Source organism: Myotis brandtii, unplaced genomic scaffold (genome assembly GCF_000412655.1).
Source record: "Myotis brandtii unplaced genomic scaffold, ASM41265v1 scaffold642, whole genome shotgun sequence".
Taxonomy (NCBI): domain Eukaryota; kingdom Metazoa; phylum Chordata; class Mammalia; order Chiroptera; family Vespertilionidae; genus Myotis; species Myotis brandtii.
In genome coordinates, this window is record NW_005370473.1 from 368900 (window position 1) to 381146 (window position 12247).

The following is a 12247-nucleotide window of genomic DNA, read 5'->3' on the forward strand; positions in this document are numbered from 1 at the left end:
TCCTGAGCCCCCAAAGAGAGCAGTCTAAATATTGCAGGGGAGAGAAGAGTCCTGGTAGGAGCTGTCACAGCTTCATGCACTGTCATTCTTCTCAAACCTTCCTAAATGCCTACCTTGGACATGTCCCACACTGGTATGATCTGGGGAGGAACAGAAACCGTGCTCCCAGCCATCCTTGCGTTCTGTGGTGTCCTCTACCTCCATCTCACCCAGGAAGATGACCTTTCACAGAATTGTGTTGTTTGTTCACTATAATGTAAGCTCATTGGAGGCAGGGATTTTGGCTTATTTTTCTATTGCTGTATCACCAGAGCTTTGCATAGTACCTGGTACATAGTAGGTGCTCGGCAAATAGTACTTGTTGAATGAATGAATGAACAAGTACTATTCTGCAGAGGTGGCTGTGATTAAATGGCAAGAACATCAAACATTGATCAGAATGGCTTATGTCCCATCTTCGCCACTCTCAGCTAGTGTGGCATGTGTGTGTGTGTGACTGAGCAAGTAGCTCATGTTGTTGAGCCGCAGTTTCCTCTTCTGAAGACTGAGAATAAGGCATATTCATCCTACAGTTAAATAAAATGTTGTATATTAAAGTGCCTAACATGTACACATGATCCATTGCTGGAAGCAGAATATTCAGTCCTCCCTGTACTATTTGATATTACCATACTTTTATATTGCACAAACATTTAGAAATAGACAGAATGCAAAGGTCTTTTGGAATATCTCCAAGTTAGAAAAATAGTCTTTGTTCGCCGGAGATTTAAATTATGCCTGTATATATACAGAGACCTGAGAAAGCATATGAAGCTGACACTGACAAATGCGGAGCATGTGGAAATGCCAACCACTCTGTAATAAATCTGCTCTGCAGGAGGAGAGCAGCGTTGCCTGGAGATTTTTAGCCATTTGAAAATGTTACCATTCTCCCAGGGAAAGCTAGAGAACGGCAGGGGGACAGTTGGATTCCAGTTCTCTGACATTTCATCACCAACTGACACCACCGATGAATTTAGAAGCCAAAAGAGATAGCCACGTTGCTTCATAAAGTGTTGGGTTAAGAAAATGGCATATTACAAAGAGGGAAGAGAGCTGCCCAAGCCTAGCGTTCCGATAGTTTTCTTTTGTCACAGACTGTTCCAGAATAAAGGTTAGGTAATGAAATGTCAGTGGCTAGTAACTATAGTTCAGAAGACCCCAAGGACCCACTTTACAACAACAGCTTTTTTTAAGTATATTTTTATTGATTTCAGAAAGGAAGGGGGAGGGAGAATAGAAACATCAATTATGAGAGAGAATCATTGATTGGTTGCCTCCTGCATGTCCCACACTGGGGATTGAGCCCGAAACCTGGGCATGTGCCCTGACTGGGACTCGAACCATGACCTCCTGGTTCATAGGTTGATGCTCAACCACTGAGCCATGCTGGGCTACAACAATAGTTTAATGCCTATTTTATTTCTCTGTGAAATACCAAGATTTAATTCCTCAGCAATTAAGCTCTAGCAGTGGTTCTCAACCTTCTGGCCCTTTAAATACAGTTCCTCATGTTGTGACCCAACCATAAAATTATTTTCGTTGCTACTTCATAACTGTAATGTTGCTACTGTTATGAATCGTAATGTAAATATCTGATATGCAGGATGGTCTTAGGCAGCCCCTGTGAAAGGGTCGTTCGACCGCCAAAGGGGTCGCGACCCACAGATTGAGAACCGCTGCTCTAGAGGAAAGATTCAACCAGTTGATGAGTAAAATATACATGCTGAGTGTAAAATAAGGATGATCATAAGAAATGGTTTGGGGACACTGAAAGCATTCAAGGAAAGTTCCGTGGAAAGTTCCGTCTCTCACTGATAATAGGGAACAGTACTGAGAGCTTGCAATGGGCAGACACCATACTTAGTCTGACTTTTTAAATTGCCACACTCAATCTTGAATTAGACACAGTTATTATCCCACTTTCCAGATGTGGAAACTGAGACAGAGAGTGCAAGCTACTTGCTCAAGGTCACAGTGTCAGAGCTGGCAGAGCCAACACTGTGACTCAGCACCTGGGTTCCTGGCCTTTGCTCTCAAGGAATCCTGACTCAAGCGAAACGTTTGGGATCCAAGTTCATGCTCACCATTCTGGACTTACATTCCTCAGCTGTAAAATAAGAGGGTGCAATTAATGATCTTTGATAAACATACATCCTTAGAGAAGTGGATTCTTGTATTTAATCCTCTCTACCTATGAGGTAAGGCTAATACCTCCAGTTTCACAGAGATGGGAATGAAGATGCAGTTCCCAAGGCAGTAGAGGGCAGAGAATTGTTTTCCCTGACCTCAGATTCATGGCCTCGCCTCTGCATAAGCTGCCTCTTCAAGTTCAGGATCACACCTATGATTCCAGTTATCATTCTTTGTCTAACCCACACATTTCTGAAATCCATTTGGATTCTGGATTCTACTCTAGAGTCATTTCTGTGATTCCAGTCATCCCTCTCTATCTAACTCTTCCATTTCTCTCCTCCTCTACTTCTGACATAGACATGTTAATGAAAGCTGACATAAAAATGTATATATTTTTCTGAGGTAGCTAGGATTTCACTCATTAGTTTTAATCTCTAGAAATCCACACTGACGCTGGGTATCGCTCACTCGGCCAGGAAGCAGGGAAGATCAGTTACTGTACTTTGTGTTCAACTCAATTACCACGTTATAAAAACAGCGAGCTGCCAGGTCAGACAGAGGCTCCTCTGTGCAGCCGAGTTCTTCTCAGTGCTTCCCCACCAGGGCCACCAATGCCATCACCACATCCAAAGGACAGAAGGGAGCAGAGTCACAGCTAAGGACTAGCTGGAATCACCTCATTGTGCAGGCTGAGCCAGAAATTCTCAATTGTGTGCCATTCTGAGTAGCGAGATAAAATCTTGCACCCTCTGCTCTGTTCCACCCCAACGTGAGTCATCCCTTTGTCCACTGTCTCCACGCTGTGTGGGCTGCCTCACTCCCCAGTAGTCAATTAGTAGCCATCTCAGTTATCAGATCTACTGTGAAGGTATCACAGTACTTGTGTTCAGGAGACCCTTATTTCACTTAACAATGTCCCCAAAGCACAATAGTAGTGATGCTGGCAATTCAGATATGCCAAAAAGTAGTGTAAAGTGCCTCCCCTAAGTGAAAAGGTGAAAGTTGTCAACTAAACAAGGCATTTGATCATCTCACATCATCACAAGAAGCAGGGTGAACACAGTACAAAAAGATATTTAAAAGAGAGAACACATTCACATAACTTTATCACAGTACTAGAGGCCCAGTGCATGAAATTTGTGCATGGGTAGGGTCCCTAGGCCTGGCCAGCAACCAGGGCCGATTGGGGCCTACCTTCCCCAGCTGCTGGCTGCCAGCCAGGCCTCCCTTTGCTTTGCACCACCTCCTGGTGGTCAGTGCATGTCACAGCAAGCAATGGAACTCCTGGTCTCCTAGTCGAACTTCCGAGGGGACAATTTGTATATTAGGCTTTTATATAGAGAGAATATTGTTATACTTGTTCTATTTTAGTATTAGTTATTGTTGTTAATCTCCCACTGTGCCTAATGTATTAATTAAACTTTATCATAGATATATATGCATAGGAAAAAACATAATCCATATAAGGCTCCAAACTGTCCATGATATCAGGCATCTGTGGGGGGTATTGGAACATATCCCCCTAGGTAAGAGGGAACTGCTGTATAAAATGTGCACCAGCTTTAGAAAGATTTAAAAATAATAAATGTAACTTTATATTGATTATTGATGCTGAAATTATATTTGGATATATTGGGTTAGATAAAAATAAATTCTTAATTTCACATTTAAAATCCCTTTTTAATAGGGTTCTTAGAAAATTTTAAGTTACATATGTGGTTTGCTTGCTATTTATATTAGGCTGGTCTAGATGACAATTCAATGAACAATTGCCTATATAGATTTCTGCTTTGTTTAATTATATCCTCAATCTACATTCTAGTGAGTGAGTTTACTAGAACAAAAAAAGTATATTTTTATGGCTCTTGTTACCTATCACTATATTGCTTTTCAAAAGAGTTGTACCAGTTTATAAAGACACAAGCACTGGTCTCTCAAGAACTTTACTAGCACTGAATATTCTCCTTTTATATATCTCTATTTTTGTTAATTTTCTAAATGTAATATGTTGTAAGAGCCAGACTCTCTGGATTTAAATCTCAGCTATACCCTAATCAGTTGCCTGTGTTGAGCAAGTTACTAAACCTCACAGGGCCTCAGTTTCCTCACCTATGAAATGAAAGTAGCACCATCTCCTAAGGTGGTTTTCAGAATTTAAGTGAATTTACATATGTTAAGCACTTAGTAAATATTAAGAACTATAAAACTCATAGGTAATTCTGATGATAAAGATTTTATTTTAAACTGTAATTCTTTGATTACTACTCAGAAAAAATGTTTACAGGGATAAGCATTTGTGTTCTGTTCTATGTAAATATTTTCTTCATGTCCTCAGGTCACTGGTCTGTTGACATGTTGAGATTCTTTTTTTAATTTGAATTACTTTTTCATGTACATATCATGTAGTTGAGTACTTAATCATCCTTGGTACAAATATTTTCTCAGTTGGTTGTCTACCTTTCGATTTCATGTCATTGTTTTACATTTTAAATAAATTTCACACTCAATATAGTCCACAACTTTAATAATGTAATCCCTTGTTTACAGTGAAAGCTGTGAAAGTTATCTTTCAGCAAGTGACACATTTTTATTTCTGTTGGCTCTTCTACAGTTTGATTGGTTCATTTGTTTAGCTGAGGTTCAATTTTGCTCAAATTTTTGGCTCTGACATGGCAGAGGATAAACCATAAACTCTTCTATTTCATGGGCTTGGAGACCTTAGGAGCATTGCTGGTGACGTTATTTGACACAATGGGGTCCTAGGAAGATAATTGTTTGCGCCTATTGAACCCAGTGGGTCTGGTCTCAGCCCTTGCTCCATGAAAAAGCACCTACAGGTGAAACCAGGCAACGCTGGTTTCAAATCCTCACTACTTGCTAGCTGTATGATTGGAGGAAAATCACTTAACCACCAGGAGCCTCATCTTGTTCAACTGGAGATTAAGTGCAGATGAAAATGCTTGGCATAGAGCAGCCAAAAATCAAACTCAGCGCTTAAATTCTTTATTTTAATGCAGTATTTAGGATTATCTCATTTTCTTAGTGAGTCAGAAAAAGGAGTGGTTCTATATTAAATTTTTCTTGTTAACCACATTTGGCTGGATGTATTTAGCTACCCCACAAAAGATGACTCGATTATGCCTGCAGTCTGTGTAAGATGAGGTTTGGCTTTCGTTGGGTTCCATTCCTTATACAGTGGGGCCTTGACTTACGAGTGTCCCGACTAACGAGTTTTTTGAGATACCAGCTGTCTCTCGGCGGATTTTTTTCGTTTCGTTGAGTTGACAGAGTAATTTGAGTTAACGAGCTCCTTAACGAGCTCAGTCTCAGAACGAATTAAACTCGTAAGTCAAGGCCCCACTGTATTAGGATTTCATACATAGTTGTTCCTTAAAACAAACCTGTGAGATAGACAGAGCAGTTTATTCTTCTCTCTTCTTCTCTTGGAAAAGAAAACAAGCCCAGGAAGGTTTACTGACTTTCCCAGCGTCACACAGCAGTGCCTCCAACAAAACAAAGCAGTCTCCTAGTCCCATGCACTTTCCCATGGCAAGCTGCTACCTCTAGGTCAGTGGTTCTCAAACTTGGCTGCACATTAGAATCACCTGGGAATCTTTTTAAAATCCTGACTTCTGGGCCTCATCCTCCAGAAATTCTGTTTCTTTGTTATGGGGTGGGGCCACAACATTAGTAACAAAGAAACAGAATTTCCGGAGGATGAGGCCCAGAAATCAGGATTTTAAAAAGATTCCCAGGTGATTCTAATGTGCAGCCAAGGTTGAGAACCACTGCTCTAGGCATACAGTTGGTTGAACTGGGTAATTTCTGATCCCTTCCATATTGATTGACAGTTATTTAGATCTCGGGCTCTGGATTCCAAAGGATGTGGCTGGGTGCATATCTTAGCTCCACTACTCTATCAGCTGTGTGACCTAAATTATGACTAAGTGTCTCTCTCAACCTCACTTTTCTCATCTGTAGTGTGGAGCTAAATGATTTTACCAGGCTTAGGTTTCAAGGAGGAGGAAAAGAAATGGTGCAAGTAGCACAGCATCAGGCAGGTGGTAAGTAGTCAGTCAGCTAATAATGGAAAAGATAAACAATGTCTAGAAATAGGTGAGTTTAGAGTTCTGAACTCAAATTTGAGTTAGGGCATCCAAGTGCTCCATTGGTTAGAGTGCATAATATCATGGAGGCCCCTAGAGGCTCTCCAGTGCTGTCTTGGTCCTACTTTGGCATTTCGGGTACACAGAGCCATCGATGCCAACTCCGTGGACAGGTGCCACATTCCTTATTGGTTCCCGCTGGAAACAGCATGATTGGATATAACATGAGGGATGATGGTAACTGCCCTGAGACGTGTAGTGCTCAGTGTTGATAGTTTACCTGGTGCTCGCACCCCGAGGGGTAGCGGTGAGACAGTGGAACTTGACTCTATTGTTCTGCTTCACTATACATTTGCCAGTTGCTCCTGACTCTCTGCAGCTGCTCCAAGGCTGCTTTGCCTCTCTGCCTCAGTGTACCCAAGGTGTCCTTCTCATCAACCCTCTTACACAGGGTTGTAATTCTCTGCCACCCAGATGTGGCTGGCCTCCTGGAGGCACCACTGCTCTCATCTGGAGCCTAGAACTCACATTCCCAGAAAAGGAAGTTAACTCCGCAGCAAAAAGACTGAAGGGGGCTCCACTGAGGACCTAGTGGGAAGGCAGAGGAGAAGGTTGCAGCACTCACCACACAGAAAAGTAGATCAAAATCTCAGCTTTAAAAATTCACTTTCCTTGCCAAAGTCCTTTTCCCAGATACGAACAGCCTGATCTCCTCCCCTTCCTCTCCCGCAGATCACCCATTCCTTTTTGGTGTCCCCAGAAATTTGGCTCTAGCCATTGCTATGGATTTCCCACTAAAACTTGAGAGCTAGCTGGTCCCAGGCCCCTCCCCGCAAAAGCATTTCAACCACCACATCTATCCCCCCGCCCCCTCCCCATCATGTCTCTGGCATCAAAGCCTGATCCTTGTGCATCTCATCAAGATCCAGAGAGCATGTGCAGGCGTGCATGCAGATTCTACTAAGAAAATAGCATTCGCTCACAATGACCCTTTTGATCTTCATGTGACTTCAAGCTTGCTTGACTGTGAACTTTTGAATAATAGCTGACATTTATCCCATGCTCACTGTGCCAGGCACTGCTCTAGGTACTAGACAAGGATTTTTTTCATATGTTCTCAAAACAAACCTTTTATGATTAAGAACCATCATTAACCTGGTCTCACAGTTGAAAACCTGAGGTATAGTTAAGTGGCTTAGACCATGGTCACACGGCAATGGCAGACCTAGCAATGAACACTAGGTGGGTTGGCTCCAGCCCACACTCTGAAGCAATATGCCATGAGGGGAACGGCTGGATGGTTCTCAGGGCCCAATCCCCAGCCCCTTGTACAAGGAAATCCCTTGCAATAAGGGGTGTTGCCTGATGAGGAGCCCTATTTGGTTGGCCTTAGTTCCTTTCTTCTATTTTGGAATACCTATTTCCCTCCCTTCCATTTCATCATTAAGTTTAACACACACAAAAAATCACATCTGGAGTTGTCCATTGTGTGCTGGGCACTGTGCATGGCAGTGGAGAAACAGGGAAATATATAGCAGTGTACTTGCACTTGTGTGCAAAGGTCATTGCAAGTGAGAAAACACATCAGCCAATAAAGTATAATCCAGTATTGAAAATGCCAAAGTACAGACATTAGAATGCAGAGGTGACCTGCAGGTGAGGAAGTGATTAGCTCTCTGGAGGGAGAGACAAGGGAACAGTGCCTGTGCTGGGTATTGGAGAAATTGGGGATGGAAAAGAAAATAACTCTAAGCATCCTTCCGCAGTCTGTCCTGCTGAATAATAAAGGGAGACCTGTCAGAAGGTAGAGCTCAGGAGGGGTCAGCTAGGAGCAACCCCCTGTGGAGATTGATGGGAAGATGCTGATGCCACAGGAGGCTCTTAGAATGGTCCGTATGAATAAGAGGCAATGGTTTGGATTCACGAGGAAAAAGCAAGTGTTTGAGGGTGTCTTATGAAATGTGGGAGAGTTTTGAAGTCATAGATTCCACTCTTTTACTTTTGGTGATAGCCTTGTTGTTTAACCTCATTAAAATAGTGTTTCTTGGTTAATTCTCTAAATTTTCTTGACTTAAGGCAAGTTTCCTGATTTATCAAACTGAAGAATCCACTTTATTCTCTGTGTATATTTCTTTAAATACAATCAGGAGTAAAAATCCAGCACTGCCCATCAGCTATTTCTTTTTATCTGTCTCTAACCTCTTTCTCAGAAAGAGTTAAGGATCTCTGATCTCAGATTCACAATTCTTTGCTGAGATTTTAGAAAGTAGAGCTTGACAAAGTGAGGCACAGTGCAGTAATTTTCCAGCAGGACTGTCTTTGCTGGGCTGTGTTTCTCTGTCCAGCTAATGACCTTCCACAAAGGCCAGGAATGCATCAAACTGACCAGTGGGAAGCTTCAGCAGTGTGTGGGCACTGGGAGTGGAGGGCATCACTGTTTCTTCAAGTTCTGATCATATAAAACCACACAGATGGGAGAGGGGACAACTGTATCCCTAACACCCACACAACCCACTTATGGATTGCTATTCAATAAATGTTTGCTAGATGAATGAATAAATAAATCAAATGAAGAACAGGAGTTAGACAGTTTGTTATGTGGCCAAATAAACTTGAACTTGCATAAATTGTTTCCCTTCAAACTGGTCTCTTCACACTGGGGAAACTGAGGCAGCTAAGCCAGTTCATTACTCAGTTTTCAATGAGAGAGGTCCAGATGTTAGAATCACAGGTACTGCCCCAAAACTGGTACCTGATAATGAGAATGTAAACCCCTGAAACTGAAGTTATTAAAACTCAACATTTATAGATTGATACTAGCAAAGCAAGCCATCCTCAGAGTCTTCTCTCCGCCTCCAGTCTCCCTTCAGAACAATCCATTGGAGTTAGCATCCTAAAATAGAAATCTGGTTGAAACTCTGCCCTGCTGGAAACCATGCCTCCTCACCTATGCGATAAAGGGGGGAATAACATTCACTGAGAGCCTACAACAGGCTGCGACTGTGCTAGGAATTTATACTTCACCTTGTTTCATCCTAACAACATCCCTGAGAGGTGGGCATTGTCCTCATTGTATAAATATGGATGCTGGGAATCAGAGGGGTAAAGTAACTTGTCCTCGGCCATCTAGCCAGTAAGTAACGGGACTCAGATTCAAAAGCAGATTTGACTCACTCCAAACCCCTGGGTCATTTCTCCTTACACTGCACTGCCAGAAATAATTTCCATTATAGCACATTGCCCAGAAGCCTCTGTAGACCTACTGGCCCTTTATGAACTGACTCCAGCCCAAATTTCTGGCCTCATCACACTTACTCATCACCCTCTGTCTCTGAATTCCTGCCCCAATCAGCCGTGTTCTCCCAGGATACAGAACTCTTGCAGTTTTTTTCTCTTTTGTTTCTATACCTCCCTCTTTCTCCAGCCCACAAACTCCTATTCATCTTTCAAGACCTAGCTCAAATACCCTCTCCATGTGACAGTTTCTCTGATCACTCTTCCCCAAGTAGGCAGTTGGTGGCCCCCTGTCTGGGGTACCCATTTCCCTTTGTACCTCCTTGCAAAACTCCAAGCAACTCCCCAGTCTCTTCCTGTCTGCTATCCCTTTGGTCATGATTCCATATTTAAGAATCCGCTGCAGGCAGATTCTGTGAGCTGCCAGCCCTCCAGCTAGCAGATGCCACCCCCTCTTTGTGGAAAACACTCACACAGCGTTCCCTACAATGAAATCAGGCAATTATTTAAAAATGAAATCCTTCCCGGGTGGAATTAACCATCAAGTGAGCTGTGGTTCTATTCACAATGCAACATTAGAGTGTTGCATGAGGCATTACATTCATCTTTTTTTTTTTAAATTATGACTAAGTGTCACCTATGAAATGTATGGACTATGGAAACTTGACATTAAATTAGCCTCACACTGTCCCTGCTCCTCCCACTCCTAGCCTATGAATAGTAGACTATGCAGAGAGCAGAACATATGATTCAAACATGATACCTCCTTACCAGGGAGACTGAAGCACAGGATTATGCTATAGCTGGCTGAGGGGTTGTGATCCACACACACAAACTGCATCATTCATTTTTTGCTGGTCATGTTCTTTTGGCTAGAATATTGTGTTGCCATCTGCACACCTGATTGATCTGGCCATGAAGATGATAACTATAATTACTAATATAATAATAAACTGCTGTTGTTAATTGCTTATTATGTTCCAGGCAATTTTCATATGCTTTGTCATGCCACTCTCACCACTAGGTTGCAAATGAATGGCTTTGTGGTTAAAAACAAGTTCTGGAGTCAGACAGATGTGGTTTAAATCCTGACTCTTCGCTTCCTAGCTATGTGTCTCAAGGCAAGTCATTCAACTTCTCGAAGCTACGTAATAATCTTCATGTATGTAAAATGAGGGTAATAACTAGAGACCTTCTTGAGTTGTGAGAACTACATTCATCACAGAGCTGTTTAGCATCTTAGTATCCATATTATGCTGGATGAAGAAACTGTGGCTCAGAGAGATTAAGTAGCATGCCCATAGTTACACAGCTAATCAGTTGTAAAGCTGGGATTTGAGCCCAGACCTAGAAGTGGTTGTTTGCGGCAGCAGTCTCCGGTGTTTACCTATGCCGCCATCTTGGTCTCTCCTGTTCCAGGCAATTTTCATATGCTTTGTCATGCCACTCTCACCACTAGGTTGCAAATGAATGGCTTTGTGGTTAAAAACAAGTTCTGGAGTCAGACAGATGTGGTTTAAATCCTGACTCTTCGCTTCCTAGCTATGTGTCTCAAGGCAAGTCATTCAACTTCTCGAAGCTACGTAATAATCTTCATGTATGTAAAATGAGGGTAATAACTAGAGACCTTCTTGAGTTGTGAGAACTACATTCATCACAGAGCTGTTTAGCATCTTAGTATCCATATTATGCTGGATGAAGAAACTGTGGCTCAGAGAGATTAAGTAGCATGCCCATAGTTACACAGCTAATCAGTTGTAAAGCTGGGATTTGAGCCCAGACCTATTTCTTTCAAATGCAGCCTAGCAATACTGCATGGTGATTAAGAGTACAGCTGTCTTGCCCTAGCCAGTTTTGCTCAGTGGATAGAGTGCCAGCTTGCGGACTGAAGGGTCCCAGGTTCAATTCTGGTCAAGGACACATGCCTGGGTTGTGGGCTCGATCCCAGTAGGGGACATGCAGGAGGCAGCCAATCAATGATTCTCTCTCATCAGTAATGTTTTTCTCTCTCTTTCTCCCTCTTCCTTCCTCTCTGAAATCAATACAAATATATTTTTAAAAAAGAGTACAGCTGTCTGAATTCAAATTCTGACTCTAGTACTCACTAAGATTTGCAATCTTAGGAAATATATTTATCCTCTTCTCTGTGTCTTAGTCTCCCCGTTTAAAAAATGTCTGCGGTGGGTTTGTTGTGACAATTAAATGTACAGCTCTTAGGACAGTGCCAGAAAGACAGTAAATGGTGTATAAGTGTTTGCTATTATAATGGCTTTCTTATTTATTTATTTATGGGAGGCGGTGGTGTGTGGGAGAGAGATATTTGTTGTTCCACTTATTCGTGCATTCATTGGTTGATTCTTATATGTGCCCTAACCAGGGATCAAACCCACAGCCTTGGCATATTGAGGACAATGCTATAACCAACTGAGCTACCTGGCTGGGGCTATAATGACTTTCTTATTCTTCCAAACATTGAGTCTGGCTGGACTTCTATTGCAATAGTCAGGGTGAGTGATAGTGGAAATGTGGGCAGTTGTTCTGGACAGTTCAGTTCTTCCTGCTTTTCTAAGATATTTCTCAGGTCCCTAAATCTCCTGCAGGGTAAACACTCTGTTTCTTCAGCTGCTCCTATGACACTCTGGTAAAGATGGTTCCCTTCACTGCATGCTCTGGACTCTTCATCCTCCAGAGCAAGCTTTCTCAAGCTTGGCACTGATGACATTTGTCTGGAT